The sequence below is a fragment of the Amborella trichopoda genome, chromosome 8, assembly GCF_054954075.1.
Source record: "Amborella trichopoda isolate Santa Cruz 75 chromosome 8, AtrichopodaSantaCruz75HAP2 v2.0, whole genome shotgun sequence".
NCBI classification, from domain to species: Eukaryota; Viridiplantae; Streptophyta; class Magnoliopsida; order Amborellales; family Amborellaceae; genus Amborella; species Amborella trichopoda.
The window spans coordinates 35,866,810-35,877,068 of NC_142343.1; positions in this window are offsets into that span (position 1 = coordinate 35,866,810).

Consider the following 10,259-nt stretch of genomic DNA (forward strand, 5'->3'; position numbering starts at 1 on the left):
CATGGGTGTTTGAAAACATAGAACCAGGTAGGGGGCGATTCCGAGTGAGATCGTTGAGTCTTGGGTCAGGCCAATCAAGACTTGAACCAAAACTACTCCGTTAGACTCGGTTAATCGGAGTTGGGTTCATTTAGAACTAGCACGGTACTGGTTCTGAGTGATATAGGCAACTTCGAGTTGGACTCTCCAAATTACTTGACATTGGATTAGATAATTGCAACAGATAGTAACATTTTTTTAATTCTTTGGTCAAGCTGAGGTTCATTTACTTGGCTCAAGCCATGGACTCAGGCCCTGCCCGAGCGGAGTAATTGGGGTGAGTCCGAGTGGACTTGCTTGGCTAGTGTCTGAGCCCACAAAAGGACTTCAAAAATATTAAAAGTTTGTTACAATTAAAAAACAGTAACTAAACCAGATTGTATACAATAAGACCAATTTACCTTTGGTATATAGAGGTCACAATTACTTATGACCATTCGATGTAAAATCTGATAGCTTGGGTATGCCATAAAATTCGAAAAAATCTCTCTGAAACTTTGAGCTTGGTCAATGAAATAAATGCAACTAACCAATTTTATATCTAATGGTCATAATTAATTGTGACCACCATGTATCAAAGGTAAATTGTCTTATTATATACTTTTCCTAGACTATAAACACATTAAGAGTCCAAAAAAGATAAAAAATACAAAAAAGTTGAAATTTGTAAAAAAGCTGATTCATGGTGCGAAACAATTCAAAAATTCAAAATAGATAAAAAATAAAACAATAATATAATAAAAAAAATCCACAAATCATTATCGAAAACGTCAAAACTATATATGAAATATTTATATATTAATTTAGTAAAATATAATTGTTATAATTTTTTTATATAACTGAATTTGCTCCCAAGAACCGTACTCAATAAGGTGCCAAATCTGAGGAACTCGGCCGAGTCTAAGTTGATTGGGCCAAGTTTTTAAATCCCGACCAAGTATGATTTAGAATATGAAGTGTATATAATAAAACTATTTACTTTTGAGACAAGGATATCACAACCGTTATTAACTGTTAGATGTGAAATTTGGTGGTGGAAGATATGATATTGATTGGGTACACAATCCAAAATAAATTTTCTCAAATATTGTGACATACTTCAATATGTTAAATTTCACATGTAATAGCTAAAATGATTATAACCTCCTTGTACTAAATATAAATGGTTTTGTAGTATATACAATCCCAAATACAGTAACCCTTTATGAATGACCAATTATTGGCGGTCAATATTTAAAATGGAGACCTTCATGACTTACATCTAGTGTTTGAGTTCAATGATGCGTTTTTCGTGTAGTATTTGAGATCAATGAAGCGTTTTCCGTGTAGTATTTGAGATCAATTATGCGCTTTTTGTGTAGTGCTTTAGATCGATGCGTCCTTTATGTCTGATGTTATTTGGGATAATTGAGTGCGCAGGGGTAATAACCCAAGGAAATGTGCATTTCATGTAACTTGACTTGAATGATATATAGCTTCTTGCTGTAAGTTCCTCAGGAACTCCTCACATGCAGAACTAGAAATCCTAAATGTCAGGATCACACCAAAGATCGTCTATATAATTGGCTAAATATAAAATAGATAAATACGATCGTAAGAGCTGTGCGAGAAATAAAGCAAAACCCAAAATTACATTATTGGAAGACACGATTTACATAGTTCACCAATAAAGGCTATGTCCATGGTCTCAACAAGAAGAATCCACTCTTAAATGAGTATTATAGTTTTGAGTAACAAGAAATATATCTCTCTAAACATTAGTAAAATTCTAACCAATTTTTGTAGAAACGAAAAACAATCGACAAAAACAAGAAAGAAGAAATAAGCACAAAAAAAAGAGACAATCAACTACAACGTAAAGATATTTGTGGTTCGGCAACGTGCTTACGTGATGAGAGATTATTTACTAGCAATGGAGAATAGGGTTACAATAGATCTCTTCCTCACGGCTCTCTGTTCTCTCTGATTACAAAGAGATTTTTGTTTTCCCTTGACCCTAAAAGAACCCCCCATCGTAACAATATATATCGAATCCCAGATAGATGGTACAAATTACTGAAATACCCCATGTACAGATATATATCGAATTCTAGAATTATCAGAATACTCCCCTTTGGCCCTTCGGGCTTTTAACGGCCCTCCGGAGTCATCCTTTTGACTCCACCTTGGCAGATCTATTTCCTCATAATAAAAGACATCAATCCTCAACAATTTCCACCTTGACTTGAATTATATCGAGCCACCCTGAAGATAACATGAAAATGTCTTCATCCCCGTACCTCCATAAAAGTATGTGACTGGACCCCCACCTGCCATGGGGTGCTTCCCTCACTCTCAACAATGAATGATATTAAGCAAGTCCAAGCAAAACTTGAACTTCTCCGTAGTGACCGGCTTTGTAAGTATATTTGTAGGGTTGTCAGTCGTATGAATTTTCTTCAGGTGAATGATTCTTTCTGATACAAGCTCCCTGATCTTGTGATATCTCACATCAATGTGTCTTATCCCTGTATGAAACATTTGATTCTTTGCAATATTTATGGCATTCTGATTATCACAATGCAGCACATTACCTTCTTACTCCACCCCCAACTTACGAGCCAAACAAGTCGACCAGATCGCCTCTTTTGCATCCTCAACTGATGCCATGTACTATGCCTCTATTGTAGACAAGGCAATCGTGAGTTAAATTCCATGAACTAGGTCCACCCACTAGTGTGAATACATACCCTGTAGTAGACATTCGCTTGTCTAAATCACCAGTATAGTCGGAATCGACATATCCCACCAGTTATATAGAGCTTCTATTCTTACTGAATATAATTTTGAGATCTGACGTCCCGCTCAGATATCTGAAAATCCACTTGATTGCATTCCAATGCTCTCTGCCAGGATTACTCATATATTGACTAACAACACTGACATCATGAGATAAATCCAGCCTGCTACAAACTATAGCATACATGAAGCTTCCGACTACGCTAACATAGGGCACCAGAGACATCTACTCTATCTCCTTATCCGTAGTGGGACACTGCCGTTCAGATAACTTGAAATGACTTGCTAATGTAATACTAATTGACTTGCCATTTTTCATGTTGAAACGCTTCATCACCTTTTCAGCATACCTTTTCTGAGTTACCTAGAGTTTACCTGCACTTCTATCTCTATAAATCTCCATACCAATGTTTGTATTAACAGCCCTTAGATCCTTCATATCAAACTCAGAACTTAACATGGACTTGTCATATGCATTATTGGCAGCGATGAGTATGTCATAAATATAAAGCATCAAGAAAATAAGGAAATTATCATCAAGAACTTTAAAATAAACACAACAATCATGCTTACTTGTTTAATAGCCAATCCGTGCTATGAAAGAGTCGAAGATCTTGTACCACTGCCTATGAGATTGCTTAAGACCATAAAGAGATCTCTTGAGCAAGCAAACTTGATCTTCCTTTCCATGCACCTTGAAGCCTTCAGGTTGCTCCATAAAGATTTGTTCCTCCAGATCACCATGAAGAAACGTTGTCTTCACATCAAGCTATTCTAACTCTAATTCAAACATGGCTACTAAAGCAAGTAATAACCTTATTGAAGTGAGCTTGACAACTGGAGAGAATATTTTATTGTAGCCACTCTCTCCTTCTGAGTGTAGCCATTTGCTACGAGCCTAACCTTGAATCCTTCACATTCTTTTGCTGTTGCTGCCTCTTTCTTCCGAAAGATCCACTTGCACCTAATCACTTTCATTCCCTTAGGCCTCTTGACAAGCTCCCAAGTCTTGTTCTTTTTCAGAGACTCCATCTCCTCCATCATGGCTGTCATCTATTTATCATTATGTGCATCACTTAGAGCATCTTCGAAATAGTTGATTTTTCCAGTACCAACTGTTAGAGCAAAAGCTATCATGTCCTCAAAGCCATATCATATTTTCATATATTTTCCCATATTATGGGAAAATATGGGATTAGCCCACTAGCTCATATGAACATATGAGCCCAATGTCTCAGATTGATTCTGGGCCGATTTGATGATCACAGATGTCCGGTAATGTTTGAATTTTACTTTTTTTCTACAAATTCAAATCACTTGAAATTTTAGACATGTGCTCATAAAAAATAGATGAATCTTTGAAAAATATCAAAAACTATTTTACATGAAATAAATTGACCAAAATACCTTCAAAAAGTTTTGAGGGTATTTTGGTCTTTTGTTTATTGTAAATAATTTTTTATATTTTTATTAGGTGCGCCTTGATGATAAAAATACACACCTAAAATTTCAATTAATTTGGATTTATTGAAAAATAAATAAAATTCAAGCACTATCGGACATCCGTGATTGTCAGATCGGCCCGAATTCAATCTAGACCGTTGGGCTCATATGTTCATATGAGCTAGTGGGCTAATCTCATATTTTTCATATATATATATATATATATATATATATATATATATATATATATATATATATATATATATATATATATATATATATATATATATAAAGATACCACACAATGCCTATAAGAGAAAATGAACAGTGATTTCGCCTACCCTAGTCACCGTCCAAAGTTCATCGCACGGTCAATATTGTCCGGTAGTATTTTATTTTTCATTTTTTTTACAAATTAGAATGATCTAAAATTTAGAGTAATTGTTCATAAAAAATAGGTGAATCTAAGAAAAATATCAAAAGAATATTTTACATGAAATAAATTAACCAAAGTACCCCCAAAAGGTTTCAGGGGTATTTTGGTCAATTATTGTACGAATTATTTTTTTTATATTTTTATTAGGTGTAACTCACTAAGATGTACACATGCTTAAAATTTCATACCATTTCGATTTGTATAAAAAAAAATGAAAAATAAAACACTACCAAACAATCGTAACCGTGCGATGAATTTTATTCATTTTCGCCTATACGCGTTCGAAAGACTTTTCTATATATATATATATATATATATATATATATATATATATAAGTCTTCCCAAAACCTATAGGTGAAAATGAACAGTGATTTCTCTTACCCTTATCACCGTCCAAAGTTCATCGCATGGTCGCGATTGTCCGGTAGTGTTTTATATTTCATTTTTTTTTTTTTACAAAACAGAAGGACTTGAAATTTGGAGGGTATGTACATCTTTCTGAGGCGCATCTAATAAAAATATAAAAAAAATTATCCGTGGAAAACAAATTGACCAAAATACTCCCAAAACATTTTGAGGGTATTTTGGTCAATTTTTCATGTAAAATATTTTTTTTATATTTTTTGAAGATTTTCATATTTTTTATGAATACATGCTCCAAATTTCAAGTCATTCTGATTTGTAGAAAAAAAATGAAAAAGAAAACACTACCGGACAATCGTGACCGCGAGATGAACTTTGGACGGTGATGGGGGTAGGCAAAATCACTGTTCATTTTCACCTATAAGAATTACGTAGTGTTTTCCTATATATATATATATATATATATATATATATATATATATATTAGATCGGCCCAAATTCAATCTGGGCCATTGGGCTCATTTTTACTTGTGAGCCCATGGGCTCACAGAAGCCTTTTTCATATATATATATATATATATCGAATCCTGCCATTAACTAATTGATGGGAAAGAAAGACACACACCCTACTACTGACTCAATAAAGAAATGGGAAAAAAAATAGGAAAAAGGGAAAAAAGAAGGAAAAAGAAAAACAAAGATGACATCGAATGATAGCCACTAAAAAGTTATTCTGATGCGATAGTTTCTCAATCGAAAAAGGACACAAATTTGGACAGCTTTGGCCAAGAGTAGATATCCTACATATGCTTGCCTCTTTGGTACTTTGAACCCTTTATTTTAACCCTTTTGTTATCAATGGAGCTTGGGTTGGTAAAATATCCCCATACACTTTAATTTGGTATATGATTTCCTCATAGACCCATAAATTTGAAATGCATTTGATGGTATCAATTTTCTCAAAAGCTTTTTTACAAACCCCCTAAACCCATTGAACCATATTTTATTACATGTTTTCATCCCAAACAAATTTCAAAATAATACGGGCTCCCTTTTTCACCATCTTTCCTCTTTTCCCTCTTCATCACTCTCTCTCTCTTTCTATGTTCCCTCTCCATCATTCTCTCTCTCGCATGCAACCTCTCTTCCTCAAACCTCCCTCTCTCTCTCTCTCCTCTAGGCTCGTTCTCCTCTATGTTTCTCTCATGTGTTAGAATTCGTGGAAGCATTCATTCACAAACATTGAATGGAGAACGGAGAGAGATGTTAGAATTCATGAGAGCATACACGAACGGACATTGGATGGAGAATGGAGAGAGATGTTAGAATTCGTAAGAGCATACATGAACAAACATTGAATGGAGAATAGAGAGAGATGTTAGAATTTATGGGAGCCTACACGAACAGGCATTGAATGGAGAATGGAGAGAGATATTAGAATTCGTTGGAGCATACATGAACAGACATTGAATGGAGAATGGAGAGAGAAGAAGAGAGAACACAACATTTACGTAGTTCAAGCCGAAGCCTTATATCCACGGATCCAAAGCCCAATGGGCTACATCTTCACTATTTTTGGATGGATGTTTACATCAATAAGTACATCTATATATAGAGGACAATCACACAATTACATGAGATAAATATGATATAATTCTTGGAGACAAAGGTAAATAGTAGGAGGCCTTATCACAAAACTAACTGATGACCAAGTAACTTTGATTTGATCTCTTCTTATCTTCTAAGTACATAATCTTACCAAGAGATATATACCCATACATTCATAATGATGTATATCAATATTAACCCGCGATATCCATATCCTAACACTCCCCCTCAAACTCCAGATGCCTTGGAGTTTGGACAATACTAAGTTGCCAAAAACGAGTAGTGATCTTCAGTTTGCTTGAACAACAAGCACAGATTGTTAACAAGCCTCAGGAACATCTGAGATTGAGTAACGAAAAACTCGATCAATAAACATGATCGAATAACGGAAAAAAATTTGATCATCTCACAAGCAACATGATTGGGTAACAGAAAACTCAACCATTAAACATAGGCATTCGGAGCAAACATAATCGTGTAAACCTGATCATCACATAAGATCGAGTAACCTCGATCATCACACATGATGGAGTAACGAGAAACTCCATCATACATTAGGATTGAATAACGAAAAACTCAATCATCAAACATGATCAAGTAACGAAAAACTTGTTCATCAACCAAGATCGAAAGATTCGATCATCGAACAGGATGCACTTGGAACTCTCTCTATACGGCGATCTCTGGGGCGCTGCAACTCTCTCTCTCTCTCTCTCGCTACTGTGATCTCAGTAGGAGGCAATCACGGGCAACATCGTGAATTTCGAGCCTCAATATCGTTTCAAGCTTGAGTACCGACCTTTGCAAGAATATCTCAAACTAACATAAGATTCTACGACTTTTTCTCTCTAAAAGACATATCTTTCTCTCTCTAAAACATCTCTCTCTCTCAAGGCAGTGCCTTCTCTATGCCTATTAAACCTTTGCTCTCACATATCTGGAAGGGAAACCCTAATGCTCCAGCTCTACCGTCCCTAATTCCATTCTCTCTCATGAGATGGGAGAACTGCTCTTATGCAACAAGGAAGTCCATAGTTCCTGCTATTCTACCCGTTTGATCTTTCGATGATCCCAACTCAACCCAACTCGATCTCCCAGATTTTAGAGGCCATTTTCAGAGGCAAATTTAGAGAAGGGTTTCAGATTCGGATTAACAAAGGTCCGACATCAGAGGGGAGCACGGTCGCAATAGTTTACCTGGGTTTCGATGCCAAATGAACAAAGAGGCACAATCAGATTGAGAGACAAAAGTGGAAACAGAAGGTCGATGCTTGAGAGATGAAAGTGGGTCCAAGAATAAAAAAATTAAAACACAAACCTGTTTTTGTTTTTTAGATTTTTTTTTTTTTTTTAACCATAACCAAAAACATGACATTCTAGAGAGAGAGAGAGAGAGAGAAAGACAATATGTCTAACACCTGCACTAGCCTTCATTTTATCATCACCAACAAGATCTGCCACTTTCCTGTTGGGTTTAAAAAACCTGGCAGCAATCTTCTTCACCCAGTCAGGCATTGTGGAAAAGAAGGGTCTGGACCTTCTTCTTCACCCAGTCAGGCATTGTGGCACAGAAAAGAAGGGTCTGGACCTTCCTTGCATCTTCAACTCTCTCAAGAGTATTTTCAACATCATCAACAAATGCCATATTAAGCAATTCAGCAGCCTCATCAAGAACACGGAATATCAAAGACTTCAAATCAATATTGTTTTTCTCGGTATGATCCTTAATGCGACCTGGTGTTCCAACAACTATATCAACACCCCTTTTAAGTGAAATTTCCTCGAGGGCGATATGCGACTCCACCATACGCGCAGCATGAAGTTACCCACAGACTCACCATAAAACTCAAAAGTTTGCAAATACCTGTTTAGCCAACTCCTTGGTAGGGGCTAGGACCAGGACACTGGGTGATCACGAATCTGAGCCAACAGTAGAGCCAGCCAGAGGGTACTTAAATTTCTCGACCTCAGATCTGAGGTTGGTGAGCTTAGATCTGAGCCGAGGAGCAATACTAATACCATATTAGAATTCGTTGAAGCATGTGCACAGACATTGAATGCAGAATGGAGAGAGAATTTAGAATTTGTGAGAATAGATGCTAGAATTTCTAAAAACATACATGAACAAACATTGAATGGAAAATGGAGAGAGAAGAAGAGAGAATACAACATTTATGTGGTTCAGGCCGAAGCCTTAAGTCCACGGATCTAAAGCCCAACGGGTTACATTTTTACTATTTTTTTATGGATGTCTACATCATTAAGCACCTCTATATATATAGATGATAACCACACAATTACATGAGATAAATATGGTATGATTCTATTTAATATGCTATGATTCTTGAAAATAGAAGTAAATGGTCTTATCACCAAACTAACTTGATGATCAAGTAACTATGTCTTGGTCTCTTCTTATCTTCTAAATACTTAATCTTATCAAGAGATATATACCCATACATCCATAATGATATATATCAATATGAACCCGAGATATCCATATCCTAACATCATGCACACTCTCCTCCAAACCCTCTCTCTCTAAATCCCCTCTCTCTAAATCCAGCAGTCAAAGGGCTCTAGATCTCTCTCTCTTGGGAAATCATTCACCAATTCGTTGGAGAGAGAATGGTACTTTGCAAGGGAGTGAGGAGTTGGGACTCAATTGTTTAATTCATCGGAATAAGAAGTTTAGAGTGCAGTTGTCGGATTCGCTTCAAAGTCTTCTTCGGTTTCGTAAGAAAAATGAAGCAATTTGGTGTTTTAGTCGATTCGAGGGAAGACCTTCTGACCTTTTTTTAATTTAATATAAATAAATTATATATTTATATATGAAAATAATGAAAATTTAAAATTTAAAAAAAAATAAAAAAATAAAAAAATATTTTTATATAGATATTTATTTGTTTAGGCTGAAGCTTCGGCCGAATTGGCCCGAAGCATACCCAAATTTGACCGAAGCGACCTGAATCTGGTTGAAGCAGCATCACCAGACTTCGCTTTGGATCAGTCTAAGCTTAAAATCCGAAGGCTTTAGCTTTTTCGACCTAAGCGAAGAGAATTTGACAACACTCTACTAAAACGCCACCCCCTTAAATGAAAGGAAAATGGAATGAACAATATTAGAAATTTCAACAATACAATTAGAAATGATAAAATTTGTTACAATGGAGGAAATGGCATGCCGCACAGTCCTTCAATGTTTCATTGCTAACAAATGTCGTATTTGGTGTCGTGTGTGTGAGCTGAGTGAGGGATATGAAATTTTTGTTGCTACCAAACAAGGAAAAAAGACCTACGTCTTTTACAGTCTCGTAGAGCTGGTGGGTTATTTTGGGTTGGGGTCCTATAGAGCTGGAAAGCCTGTGAATTTGTGACCTCTTCCTAATACCTAACTGGGTTTGTCTCAACCAAGGAAAACTTGGGCTGGGCACTCCCATTATTGACACAGCACCACGGCCAAACCCCACTCTCATGTTCTTGCTATTTCAAGGACATTTCCTGTTGCTAGAGATTGCTACTTGCCTTAAAAAAAAAAAAAAAAGATTGTGTACAATAAAACTATTTACCTTCAACACAGGGAGGTCATAA